This window comes from Rissa tridactyla, chromosome 9, assembly GCF_028500815.1.
Source record: "Rissa tridactyla isolate bRisTri1 chromosome 9, bRisTri1.patW.cur.20221130, whole genome shotgun sequence".
In the NCBI taxonomy this organism is placed as follows: domain Eukaryota; kingdom Metazoa; phylum Chordata; class Aves; order Charadriiformes; family Laridae; genus Rissa; species Rissa tridactyla.
In genome coordinates this window covers 2001591-2015802 of record NC_071474.1, presented here as the reverse complement: position 1 = coordinate 2015802, position 14212 = coordinate 2001591, and positions in this window count along the sequence as shown.

Genomic DNA, 14212 nt, shown 5'->3' with positions numbered 1-14212 from the left:
CACCTCTGCTTGGGCACTACCTCATCTCAGACGTCACCTAAGTTTGGGTGTTATGTCTGCTCAGCTGCCACCTCCAGCTGGGTACCACCACCTCTGCTCAGCTGCCACCCCTGCAGAGATGCCAGCCCCGGGGTGGTGGAGAGTGGGGCTGGTGCCCACAGCACGCAGGAGGCTGCTGCGATGCCACAGGGCACCAGCCAGTGCTGGGGCACCCGGTCACACCATTTAGTGTCCCCAGCACCTACCCAGGCACATCAGCGCTGGCATGGGCACCCAGGAGAGCCCAGCTGGGAAGCAAACAGCGAAGGAGCAGGAGGAAAACCGCTAATGAGCGCTTTCTTCCCCTCTCTCAGGGTTGTCCTTGGGCACAATGGGGTGTACACAGCTCTTGGACCAGTATCTCCAATGCTCCTGCACCAGGCAGCACTGTCATTTAGGGCCCTGTCACCTCTGGGCTGGGCTATGTAGCCCAAAACACCCAAAGCATAGCAGCATCCCCAGGGTGGGGTCTTCTTCCTCCACTCTCTTCCTCCCCAGGCTGGGGACACCCTTTGGAGGAGGTGCCCAGGAGGCAGCTCCAGCAGGAGCTCAGCTCCAATGGCGGTGACGCTTTGGGGCTGGGACGCAGCCCCGAGCACCCATGGGCCAGACCACGCAGCTCAAGCTGGGGCAGCTCCGCTGGGGAGGTAGGACACGCCACCGACTCGCTTCCCCTTTTCCAAGTGGAAAAGATAAATCCAGTCTTTGGTTCGCTTTCGGACAGTTGATGTGACCCTGGAAGTCCATCCCTACCTGCCCTCCAGCCCACACCCTGTTTGCCAACAGGGGCATCTCCACATGTGGTTGCTGCCTGCAGCGATTGAGCTCCACGAGACCGTCCTCGCAGCCAGGAGAAAAGCAAAGCCAGAGGGGTCTGCCCGCTGCGGCCACCGCCGTGGTGCCAGCATCCTCACCTCAAAGCAGAGGAGAAAGCAAAGGTCTTGGACGGGGTTTTTGTCTCCCTTCCCAACCAGCCGAGAGCAAAGACCTTTTGAGATGGTTCGAAACACCCATGTCTCTGCCTACTGAGTGTCTGTCAGACAGTTTGGGGTCTGCAGGAGGGACATAAGCTCCGCTGGAGACACTCTTGGATGAAACAGAGTGTCTGGGAGATCCAGTTTCTTTTCATTCTCCCCTCTTCCCTCCTGAAAATATATGTTTGGGGTCTGCAGGCAGGAGAGGACACATGTCTGGGACGGAGATCAAAGCAGCTGTAGGATCCAAAACGGCGCAGAGACACGGATGCTCTTGAGCTTGTTTGTACAGTGCTCCTTCCACCAGCAAAACACTGCCTGACAGACATTTTCAGGTCTTAACTGCGTCTCCCAGCTGGTTTTCCCCCTGTATAACTCTGGAGGAAAAAGCAGAATTTCAGGGGACGGCAACAGCTGAAAAGAACAAAATGCATTTCTGGCTTGGTGAAGGTTAAAAAGGAGTTTTTAGGGAATAAAAGGGAATACTAAAAAGCTTGGGCAGGAAGCGCAGATGAGATTCAAGACAGAGTAAGCGGAGAGAGCACAGAGGGAGGGATCCCTGAGAAGTGGATGCTCCGAGTGGGAGTCGCAGCCTCGCTGCTCCTGCTGCCGGCCCGGGGCCGCCGATGGGGCACGCGAGGGGAAATCCCTCGCTGGGAACTGAACTCTCCCATGCACTTGGAAGCCAAGCCAGTTTTTCATAAAAAAAAAAAAAAAAAAAAAATTACAAAAGGCCTATATAACCTTGAAATTTGCATCTTGATTCAGTTTTCAGAGAGGTTGTTTGGAAGCAGAGCACTGGAACCAGCTGGCTTGAAGGGGTTTGGAGGAAAGACGGGGAAAATAATACCAGAGAGAGGATCCTGGGCCTCGTGTTCTCCCTCCCTCCCTCCCTAATCAGAGCAAGCAGGGTCTAAAGCACAATATTTCAGAAGTTAAAAAACTCTACGGAAAACCAAACAAAAGCAGCTGCCTCTTGCCTCAAACTCCCCGACCTGGAAACCAACGGAAAGTCGGATTTACAGGGATCCGCTGTTCCGCTCCAGCCAAAGGACTGGCCGTGAGAGGTTTCCCTGCAGCAAAGCAAAAGGAGAAACCCCGGGAGCCGCTTTGGGTTCCTGAGCGATGTCCATCGGACCCCTCCTGATTCATCTCTCTTTACCTGCAAGCAGCTTGCAGATCCCTGGGGGTTTCTCGTTAGTCTAAATTGGACCCGACCAGGGTCTTATTCGACTGATCTTCTGCAAAACTGGTTTGAACTATACAGCGTGGCCGCGTTGCCCTGCAGACCCCTCCTCTGCTGAGTTATCGGTCGTCCCCCCCGCCCCAGGACCGAGCTTCTTTGCATGAGCAAGAAATGCCAAGAGTTCAAAGGAGAAGCGCTGTGCTGCGATAATATTGATGTAATACTTCCAAAATGTAAACAGCTGTCAGGGGAAACGATGGATGGGAAAGCAAAAAACCAAGGAAATAATACTATTTCAACCCCTTGCAAAAAGTTGTTATGAGGACATCCCATGACATCCAGCAGAAAACTCAGCAGCAGGGCTCCTTAATGTCTAAAAAGCCCAGAGAAGATAATTTTCATGTATTCATCATATGATATTAATCCTGTAAAAAGAAAAAAAAAAAAAAAAGCTGGGTGCATATTAAGGGCTGCCTTCCCACTTCGTTTTTGGATCCCCCTCTGATTTCTGTGCTGTTTCATCCAGCCCGCGCAGCACTTTCCAAAAAACTCTCTGCCTGCAGCGGCGCGGAGCCAGGAGCAGCCGGGGAGACCCACACGTGCTGCCACGGGGCGAAACACAAACTCAGGCAGCTGAAGGAGGGTTATTTTTTTTTTTTTTTTTTAATTTTTTTTTTGTCCCCCCCCCCCCATCTCCCAGCTGCTGACCGCAAGGTAAGCAGCAGCGAGGGGAGCGGTTTCAGGCGTGAGCATCGCTGGGGACGCGGAGCAGCCGGCAGCGCCGCTTCCTCGCAGGGCCGACATCTCCAACAGAGATCGGTGTTGCTGCAAACAAACAGCCGGTCCCCGCGCAGGCGCTTGGAAAGGCGGTAGGAAAAGATTTGCTGTGAGCTCTGCCTGGCTCTCAGCGAGCCCTTGGGATGGTTTTCTTTGTGCTGGGTTTTGCTGTCCGGAGCAGGGGATGCTCAGAGCCAGGATGCTGCGCTTTGCAGGTTCCGCCCCCGAGAACGTCCCACCGTGCTGCAAAACCAACGCGATGAGAGTGGCATCAACCCCTCCAGGAATAAATTGGTGGGAAAAGCAATAAACAAAACAATTACATCCTGAAAACAGAGCAAAGCAACAGCTTTTGATGGGGAAGGATAACCTTCAGCTTCCGACCCTGAAAAAGTCTGGCTCCTGAGAAAAGTTCCTGCTCGCGGCTCAGATGCCAGAAGGTTGTGACCAAAAGAACCTCATATTTTCTCTGCGAGCCTGACAGGTTCCAAGAAAAGCATCAAGGTGCAAACTAAGGCTTGTGCACATTGGAGATCATCCGTGCTCTGCGGCCAAACACCGCTGGGCTTAAACCACCCCCTCGCTTCAACCTCGGAGCTGAACTCTGCACCCGAGTCCTGGGCAAAGTTTTTACCTTCCCGACCATCAGCTTTTTCTGCAAGTGCCAGTGCAAGTGGGAAAAAAGCAAGGAGAGAGCAGGCAGGGACGGTTTCAGCCCAGGCAGCAAGTTCATCTGGCTACAGATCTGGTCAGAGAATTACACAAGCCATTCCTGAGCTGTTCCCAAAGGGAAGATCTCGTGTCTTCCCCAAATTGACATCCTTGGATGCGCTTCTTATAAAATCTGGATAAGGAGAATATTGCACTGACCTTGCCCTTGCAGCTTGCGAGAGGATGACCCCAAACTGCTCGGCGGAACCAGGCAAGCCTTTGTGCTTGCAAGACAAAAAACTATGAGTAACTTTAACTTCCAGCCATGCATCCATGTCCCAGCTCAAGCTCTTGCCCCGACACCTCCAGAGCCGAAAAACGAACCCTACGTGAGCTTGTGCTACCGACTCGCCAGCCGCCTGACCTTCCTCCCCGACGTTTTGAAGTCATCCCAGCAATTCACTGCAGGTTTTCCCACGTGTGGTCATTTTTTCCAAAATTCAGCCTTTCCCCGCAGCAGATGCCTCCTTGTGCCTGACCTTTGGGAGGGTGTCATGTATTGGATGCTGTTGCTTCTGGAGTTTTGGAAGAATTAAGCTAGGATACAAGGAATGTAAACAGAGGCCAGGAATGAAAACAAAATCCCTAATTCACTAATATAAACGGAGGAAGGGCTGACGGTGTCGTGCAGGCATATAATAAAACCTGCCCCGGGGTGATGGGTCTGGGATGCACCCAGTGCTCCCAGGGGTGCTTCTCCCGGAGTTTCGGGGGAAGGATGGGTGCAGGTTGGATGCTCAGGTTACACATATCCCCCAGCTCAGGAGCACCAAACGCTGCTCAGCACCTGGGTCTGGGGTCAGGATGACACCCGCAAGCAGCTCTGGCCTGGCAGGAAGGGAAAAGGGAAAATGAAGCCGCACCACCAGCGGCTCGACATGCTCAGACCCCTGGGTGGGCATAGTCAGGTGGAAGCAGATTTGTCACAGATTTGTCACCCTTGGGTGACGGGGAGCAGCTCAGAGCCATCTGCCGAGGGCGAGCGTGGGCCAGCAGAGCACGTGGTGCCGTCATGCCTGGCCGTCACACAGCCCCGCTGAGCTCAGGGCTCTGGAGACTCGGTTGTCCAAAACAAAAGCTGATGTAAACAGAAAGCCGGCCTCTGCTGGAGATCATCAGCTTTGTGCGAACCCAGGACACGTTACGTCTTTACAGAGCACAAAGCAAGGAAGGGGAGAGTCCCCCCTGCCCTGCCATCACAGCACCCGGCGGCAGCGATCTGGAGGTGTCCCGCTTTAGGATGCTCCAGGGGTATTTCTGTGCCTCAGGGTCTCCCGAACCCCAAGGACAAGAGCAATGTCCCAGCTGGGATCACCCTGAGCACAGCCTGCTCCAGGGGAGCGGAGGGAGACCTGAGCCTGGGAAAGGAGGGAAGATGTTGAGCCAGGACCCAGGGCACCCACAGGGGTGTTGCCTATGGGAGCGGGAAAATCCTGAGTTATGCTAAAAGATCGATATTCATCGATCCTCCTTGCCAGCAAAGTTTGGGGTTCCTGCTCTCAGCGTCCCGCGGCAGCTGCAGGGCCCTTCCACCTGCGGTCGCCCTCCCCGGTGGGACAGACCCCCAGCCACCCCGTTCTCTGGAGGAAGGAGGCAGCCATGAGCGACACCCAGCTCCAGAAGCAACATCAGGGGATAAAATACACCCCGACCCAGGAGAAACCCGTCCAGCAAAGCAGTGCCGCAGAGATCCATTGGATTTTTTTTTTTTTTTAAAGAGAAAAGTAATTTAACCTCTGTAAAGCAGAGACTTGGCACCCCCACCGTGTTTGGAAGAACTTTGGCCCTTAGCTCCCAGCACTCAATTAGCGTAAGCTGTATTTATTAGCCCTCGCCAAAACGCTTCTCTCCTTCCATGCCACCAAGCTCCTGCTGGGGCCAAACGCTTTTGTAGCGGGACCAGGGCTCATCAGGGCTCAGGGGCGCTGGGCTGAGGGAGGCAGCAAAGCCCTGGCCAACAACATTTTTTTGAAAATATATACAAAAATCCAATAGCTGAGGCGTTCCTTGTCGGGTGTTTCTTAATGTCTTGGCAATTGCCGCCCAGCTATAAACATCCACCTCCAAACAGATGACTTTACGCTTTGACAGCCGCTTTCTGAAGTGTGCTAAAACCCCTCTGAAAGGGTCGCCGGAGCCCCAGGATCCGATGGAGATGGCAGGGAGCTGGGAGAGCCGCAGCCTGCCCGGGGGAGGGGGGGTGTGTGAGGAAGCAGCTGTGGGGATGGGGTCCCCCATATATTTAAGGTCACCCCTCTCCCAGCTGGACGCCAGGTCTGAGGTTCCCCAGGTGCCTGGCGCTGCCGGAGTGACTTCATGATTCAAGCAGCTTTCCCAATGCCCTATTTCCAGACTGCTAACCGTAAAAGAAGTGTTTGCTACCGAGGAATTTCTTTGTTTACTTAGATAGCGTTATTTTTTTTCTATTTATTTAGCCTCTCCCTGTTTATTTCTGACTTTGGATGAACAGACATCCACCCTGCCTGGACAATGAATTATTGGGATGAATCCCCTGGGGCAGAGCTCCTGCTGAGTAACTGTGGTCCGAATTCCCCGCCTGACCCGTGGCGTACGCTGTCTAGACGAGTTCCCAGGTACACCAGCTTGGATCCTGCTCACATCTCTACCATACATACACAAAAAAAAGTCATATTTGGGGTTTTTTTCCCTTCCCTATAAGGAAGGGTCGAGTGTCCAGGGTTGGCTGGACCCCTGTGCATCTCCAGCGCATCACCCCAGAGCGGTCCTGGGAAAGCCCTCGCATCCCAAGCACTTTACCCCCTCTCAAACTAAAGGAGGAAATTAAATACCTCCCTGATCAAAACAGATTCTTTTCCCTTGGAAATTTACCATTGCAGAATTAAAAACCCTCTTAAGTAACTATTCCGAACTACCTATTACGAATATTATCTTATCTCCTGCCCCACAGCGGAGCTATTCACAGCTGCCTGTTTCTGCTCCCTCCATTTGCCCATCTGCAGCAATTCTTCCCTGTCTGGAGGCAGTTGCTGTGCAGTAGGAATTCTGTTTGGGTGTTTTTTGTTTTTTTTTTTCTTTTTTCCAGTTTAATTCTACTGAAGCGACACATGCAGCTAAGCCCTAAATACAAATGGTAAAGCCATTAAAACCTTGGTTTGTCAGAGAAGATGCCAAACTGGCTGCGTGCAGTTGGCAGTCCATAAAAATCACAACATCAGAGGAAAGCTTGATTAATACACTGCTGAACCTCCTGGAGGGGAAAATATGCAACGGTAAAAGTAACTCTGGGCACAAAATTATTTGCAAAGGAGGAAGGGAAAAAAAAAAAAAGGAAAAAAAAAAAAGCTTTTCAAACCTGCTTTGCTCTGTGCTGTGTGGAAAAGCGGGGGGACAGCCAGGAGAAGGGTCCGGCCTCCATCGTCTGCGCTGCCTCCATCTCCCATGCTCGAGCCCCCCAGGCTCCCCCGGGGACTGAACAGGGGGTATCACTTGCACAGGTTCATGCTTCGCTGGCCCTACCCCGGGGGTGGAAGTTGTGTTCATGCAGAGAGGATGGGAGAAAGAAAATAGCTGATGGACTCCAGGTGGGGACGGTGCCCCGGCAGCATCACCCAGCCCGCCCCGGCAGAGCTCCCTGGATTTGCTCAACATGCTCGAGGGCAGCTTGAGGAAAGGGACGTGAATTTTTACAGCGAAAAAAATGCATTTGGTGGGGGGGGGTTATTTTATTATTATTATTAATTCCTTAAAGGAAAGCAATGTAATAGCCTCTTTCAGCACAAGCTTTGAAGGGGTTCAAAAATTTCAGAAGAGGGAAATACAAGTTTGACCTGAAACCTGGTTAAGGCTCGAGGTGGTCACAGCACGAGTCCCCCCAGTTCCTCCCTGCTGCTCACCTCCTTGCCAGCTTCAAACCTGCCCTCCAGACCAGCAGCGTAAAAAGGGTGAGCCCTGCCCTCACCTCGCTTGAATTGGGAATTCTTGCTCCCCCTGGATGCAGGTTAGGAATTGAATATTTTTGGTTATTTCTCCAGAACTGTCCACTGTGGAAAAAAAGCACGTTACCCGCTCCAAGACACAATTGGGTTACTATAACAAACCTTCATACTTTTGCAAAACACTTCCTCCAAGCAGCTCAAATGCCTTTCCAAACCAGAAACGCCATCAGGCAGAAAGATCGGATCCCAGCTCCCCATTCACCTGAGTCCAAGGGCACCCGGTGCTGGCATTTTCTAGACAACCCTCTCTAAAAAAGGAAAGGATGAGCCATTTTTAGACTCTGGAGGCAGATTTAACACATTCCAGGTGCCTGGAGAGCGCTCTGCTTTGCTGTCCGTGCCCTGGTAAGGCCATTACTGGCCCAGTGCTCCTGCGGAGGATGAGCGCTGTGGTCCCCAGCCTTGCCGACACCGATGCCAGGCAGGCAGGAGACAGCCAGTTCCCCGTGCCGAGGTGTCGGCCCGGGTTATTGCCTCTGCCATAGCGTTTGCAGATCTCTGCCGCCCTGTGATCCATCACCTGCGTTAACTGAAGCATCCGCTGATGGAGGGTTTGCTCCCAGCTGTGGAGCAAGGATGCTCTCGCGAGAGCATCCCAGTGTACTTCGTGTCCCCGGCAAGCGCTCTCCTAAAAGGCGAATTGCTCTCCTCTTCCCTCCCCACCACTAGTGTTACAGAGCAGATACCTTCGCACGTGGTCCTTTAGGGCTTTGGAAGCCTCCCCTCTTTGCTTTCCATCTGTGAAGCTGCTTGCAAGCGGCTTCACGCTCCTTCTGTTTGTCAGAAGGTCAAAAGCTTGAGTTTCTAGCACGAGGGTGCGAGTCTTCAGCCACGTTTAGTGGCCCTTTGGTCGTTGTCTCTGAAGCCAATGGACTTTGATGGGAACAGCGTTGAGCCTCCGATTTCCAAAATGCTCTCCTGCACAATGCGACCTGTGCCCGTGCATTGAGAATGCAGCAGTGGGCTTGAATCAAAAGAGAGGAGGCTCCCTGCCTGCAGCTCCCGTGAGAGCAGAGGGGATGCACATTGACCTTGGGCATGACAGCCTGGCCATGGCCGAGCCGTGCACGGCAGCACCTAGTTGGGTATTGGGGACAGCAGAGACGCGGCCCACGAGCAAGGCAGAAAAAACCCATCACCCTCAAGGCAGTCTCTCTCAACCTGCACTGCTTTGGATTCGATAGCAGAGTTTCGTGCAACGTTTCCCGCTTCTGCCAAAGAAGAACTTGAAAGTTGGATTTTTAAGCAAAGAGCAGCCAAAAGAAGGTGTTTGCTTTGTTAATGAAATCAGAGGTTTTGCTCCAAAGCTGAATGCCAGCACATTCTCAGATTATTTTTTTTTCTGGAGGGGGAAGAAAAAAAAAAAAAAAAAAAAAGAGTTGAAGACACTCTAAAGAAATCCAGTTCTTCCTAGAGAATGCTGACCCTACTTTTCGCCATCCCCTGGCTGCCCGTGCTGGCCCGAGCAGCGGCAGCTCTGCCATGCAGCATTGGCTGCAGAGCAGGAGACGCCAGCCCAAGGCATCCAGCTAAAGCAACCAGGGAAAATGGAAAAAAAAAAAAGGAAGACGTGAAAGCGTTTAACGCCGCAGCCGTCAGGCTGGCTTTCAGCAAGACACAGTCTCAATGTCTAAACGAATGCCTCGTGAGAAATATTTCAGGCTAAGGAACTTACTACCTCAATGGGCAGGTGGTTTCTCTTCCTCCCTCCAGCCCATAAAACCAGCCCAGAGACAAGATTGCTCCAAAACCACATCAGCATCGGAGCTGCTCGCTCCTGCTTCGCTCTGGGAATTCACTGAAGGTTTAACTCCACTACTTGCTGAAAACCATCTAACAGCATTGCTGAGTTTGGTTTTTTTTTTTGTTGGTTTTTTTTGTTTGTTTGTTTTTTTGTTTGGTTTTTTGTTTTTTTCCCCCTTGTCCTTTGCTTGGATTTTGGCTCCCTCCATGGCTTTTGCCATGAAGTGGGATGGAGGAAGAGTCACCCCTTTGCTGCGGGGAAGAAATCCCCCAGCCACAGGGGTCTGGACTCATGTTCCCCCCACGCCCCCCCCTTTTTTTTTTTTTTTTGCCTAATTCAAGCTCCCAAATTAGTCTCCTCTGTCTCTTCCCACATGTTATTTTAGCATTCTTATTAGTTCCCAAGTTGCATTATTATTAGTTTCCAAGCTGCGGCATGCGCAGAAGCCCTGCCTGCAATGGCTAGTGTGGCTTGCAGGGCCCCCGCTGCCCGTTTTGGGGGTGACAGCCCCAGGACCGTCCCCAGCCGGCGCTCCCAGGGCAGGGCAGGAGCGGTGCCAGGTGGGGGGTGGCAAAGCAACCGGATTTCAGCAAGCGGAGATGAGTCAGTGTCGCAGAAATGCCAGCTCACGGGGAAAGGCGCAGCATCAGCAAGAAACCTGCCCTGGCTTGTAACAGGAAAAAGATGTTTCTCAGCCCAAACCAGCCCAGGGCCTGGGACAGATTAGGAACAGAGAAAACTCCTTGCCAGTGCACGCCAGGGACGTGCCAGCGGCTGCAGCGGGCTGGCACCCACTCGGGAGGGCAGAGCAGGGATTATTTAATCCCCAGGGCTGCCCACCTTCCTGGCAACTGCTTTAAATCGAACTCCGGCATCTCCTCTGGCAGACGGTGCTGCGTGTCACCCTCAACCTCTCCCTGCAGCCGGGGCCTCCCGAAGCGGCTGGGTCCTGCTGCTGCTGGTCCTGCGCCAGCCTGTCCCACAGCTGGGGACACCCCCGACCAGCCCCCAGGGATGCTGCGGGGGAGCCTGGTCTCAGAGCAGCCTGGGCAGGCAGCGCAGGCACCCGTGATGCTCTTCATCACTGATAAAATCCTATCTTAAAGAGATTCATGCATCAGAATGCAATGAAAGTAAAGAAAACAGGCTGTATACTTTGCATTTTCCGAGTTGCAACAAATGCAAAAGTATTCCATTCACAAAAGATAGTTATACTGAATGCAGTGCTGTAATAAAGGTGAGCACCATCGCAAACCAAATAAATCTATCAGGAAGCAGGTTTTAAGATCTTTCTTTCGGTGAACAAGTAGATTTTCCTACGCCATCTGCATGCCATATTTGCGATGGGGTCAAGTGTCACGTACAAAGGCACCTCTTCCGATGTCAGGATGCTGTTGGGATGGAGTAAAGCCCGGTGTCTGGCACAGCCGAGTGCCACACACCGCTCGTCCCACGTGGGTTGACATCGGTGTCTAATACGAAAAGTGACTCGGGTTGCAGAGCAAAAAGGGCCTTATATGATTTCACAGCAACTTCAGCAAATCTCATTTTCCAGAGCCCTCAGACCCCAAGGCATCAGTGCCCACAGCCACCTCTGTCAGCGCTCCTGCTGCAAGGTGACGCCGACAGCTTATGGCACATCCCAACTTTCTCTCCCTTCTCTTTCAGCTCCTTGTTAGTAAAAAGATGCATTTTTAAAAATTTTTTTTAAGCTCTCAACGTCTTTTGGTTGTTACAGCTTTTAAAAAAAAAGCTTGAAGTCATCTTACAAACCTAGAGTTTTAATTCTTTCCATGCCATTTGCTTTGAAAACCAGCCTTTTCCAGCGGGATGGGCTGACGCATACATGTTGGGGGGTGGGGTGTCTGTGGGAGAGACCCCCAGCTCAGATGCCAAGCCCGGCTGAACATGAGAATTCTCAAGTCTCCCCCTTTTAATTAAGCATGTAATAGGGAGAGACAACTTTCATCGCCCTGCAAGCGCTACCCGTATGAAAGCGGACGTTCTCCTTTCTCCCGCTCCTCCGCAGCTGCCGCCGGCGTTGCGGCACATCTCCTCTGCTCCCCCCTGCCCCCCAGCCAGCAGAAGCGCTCCCACTCCTGCCTCGAGGAGGCTATATTTAGCACTTTAGGGGAAAAAAAAAATTAAAAAAAATACAATTTTGCAAACTGTAACTAGAAGAATATGTCATTTTGCAGACGTTTTCCTCCAGGCCAGACTGCTGGGAAAACATGTGTTTCATTAGATGCAGTAAGTCGTGCAGGTGGTCAGGGCAAGGGAAGCCAGCCCCGAAGCAAATGGACTTGTTTATTGTTTGGGGAAAGGGAGGGGAAAAAAAAAAAAAGCCTCAAATGATGTCATGAAACCTCCAGACACCCAGACTCTAGAAGCAAGGAGAGACTTGCCAAATCCTTTAAAGGTGCTTTTTCCCTGGAAACTGCAGGGAGTCGGGACACCCACGTACAAGCATAGCCCGAATTTATAAATCACTGCTTATGTGGGTCACCGGGGACCCTGAGGGAGCGGATCCTCATAGATCAGCTCTGTATTAGAAGGGCAACAAGGCTGGTTCCTGCGCCAAAGGCTGAGCAGTCTTCACCCCAATCCCACCCCCGTCCCCATGGTGGAGGGAGCCAAGGCAGTGCCCAGCCCTTGGTGTGGTCCTGCGGAGCGGGCTGGGGAGGGTTACAGCCAGGGACCCTTCCTCCAGCAGCCACCTTCCACCGGGACCAGTCGGGTCCCACCAGCTCCAAGGTCTCAGCGAGACCTTGGGGACGGAGGGTGCCCGAGGTCTCACTGTGCTGCAGCGATGTTTCGCCCCACTCCGCGGTGACCCCGGCACAGGGCAGCCCAGCAGCACCCGCACCATGCTCCAACAGCGCGACCCGCATCCGTCACATGCTGCTGATGCCCAAGCAGCCCAGATCCCAACTCAGTCTGGATCTCTCCAGTCCAGAAACGCTGCTATAACCATCACCATAGGACCTCTCGACTGTAAAATTAATACTTCACCTTTTTTTTCCATACTATCCTATCACGCAAGAGAAAAAATTTATGTAGCCAAGTCTCTATTACTCTTAAGTATGATGTATTGTTAATACATTTATGGAAGCAAAGCCATTCCTTTCGTTTAGTGTTATAGCCCATGTTATGCTACCTACTCACACCTGAAAACCATTTAGGGGAGCTCTAAATTATTGTCCTGCTGCTGTGCTTGCCCAGGTCTGTTAGAAAAATCAAACCAGAGCAGGCAGATTGGTTTCTCCTCTGCAACACTTGGCAGCCTGTCCCAGGCCCCTGTTTCAGCTGTGGGGATTTATAGGAGAGGAATCTTTTACAGTGTTTTTTCACTTCACACACATGCACACAGCCCCTTTTCATCACCTTCCGAAGTGTTAAATGGGCCTGGACCAAACGTGAACGCCTTTGATCCAGCCCTATGGTTAACCAAGCTGTTCTGCAGCCAGATCCCCCCCCATCTGCCACTGGGCTGGGCAGAGGAAATATAAAGCAGGGCTAGAACACCCCAAAAAGAGATTTTACAGATATTTCTGCCATTTGGGGGGCTGCTCTGGATTCCCCAACGCCACAAGTGAACCAGCCGTAGCCTGGCAGCGGTGTTTTCTCATGCTTGGGGTGGTTTTGTTTCCCTTGTAGAGCTCTCCTGGGTCAGGGCCAGGGGAACGATGTGCGAAGGTGGCAGCAGCCAGCGCTTCAGAGAACCAGCCTTTTCCTGACCTCCTTGCAAAGGATGGCACAGGACTGGAATTAAAAAGCCTGTTTTTCACCCTCAAGAGCTCTCTGTGCAGGGAAGGCAGGCTGCATCCTGCACCTCCTTCCCATTCGTTGCACCGCTGGAGAGGACGGAGCGGTTTCAGATTGAGGATTCACATCCCCATGCCAGGGCCCTCTAACGAGCTCCCCAGGACACACAGCCCCCTCGGCAGCCACAAGGACAACAACCCAGTTATCACCACAACTGGTCCCAAAGCACTTAGGGAGCCCCCAGATCCCCAAATTCCCATATTTTGTCATTTCAGCTCCCTCCGCTCTCTTCCTCCTACATGTGTGCACATTCACAGATGGACACAAACAATATTGCTATTAAGACTCCCAAGTTTATTCACAGAAAAGCATGTAATGCACAAAAAATGAGCGTGCTGGCTCCCCTGCTGCCTGCAGGCAGCTCTCCCCTGCCTGCTCCTCCGTGGGGGGATGGCGCCGGCTCGCTCTCAGGAAGGGAAATCGTGGGAAGACACCCCGTACCAGCAGCTGGGCCGTAGCGCGCACCCTCCTCCCACCCCAAAGCCCTCCGGAGACGATCCCAGCCAAAAGAAAGGGGGATGTCCCACCTCCCGGGGGTTGCTCAGTGTCCCCAGCCCCGCATGATGCCCCATGGTGGGGCAGGCTCACGGGCTCAGCGTGGCACAGCCCTACCGGAGCGCCATGCTCTGCCCTGTGGTCACGGGCACCTCAAGGGAGAAATGCCAGCAAGGGTGGCATCGGGTTTTTGCCTCACAGGTAGCATTTGAGCCAGGAAAACAGAGGTATATGCTAATTCAGAGTGAGCCAAGAGTAGAGACTAAGGCATTTCTCTCTGCAGAGAGTTTTCTTATTCGAGAGGTGAAACGGGTATTTCCAGCAAGCAGCTCAGACGCTTCGTCAGAGCGGGGTCAAGAGCTCCCTTTCCCCCTGCAAGGAGCCAGAGAGGAGCCTGCGGAGCCTGGGGACACACTCAGGGCTCATCTCACTGGCACGGGGACACACTTGCATGGGACACAGAGGAGCAAGGCCACAGTCCCGT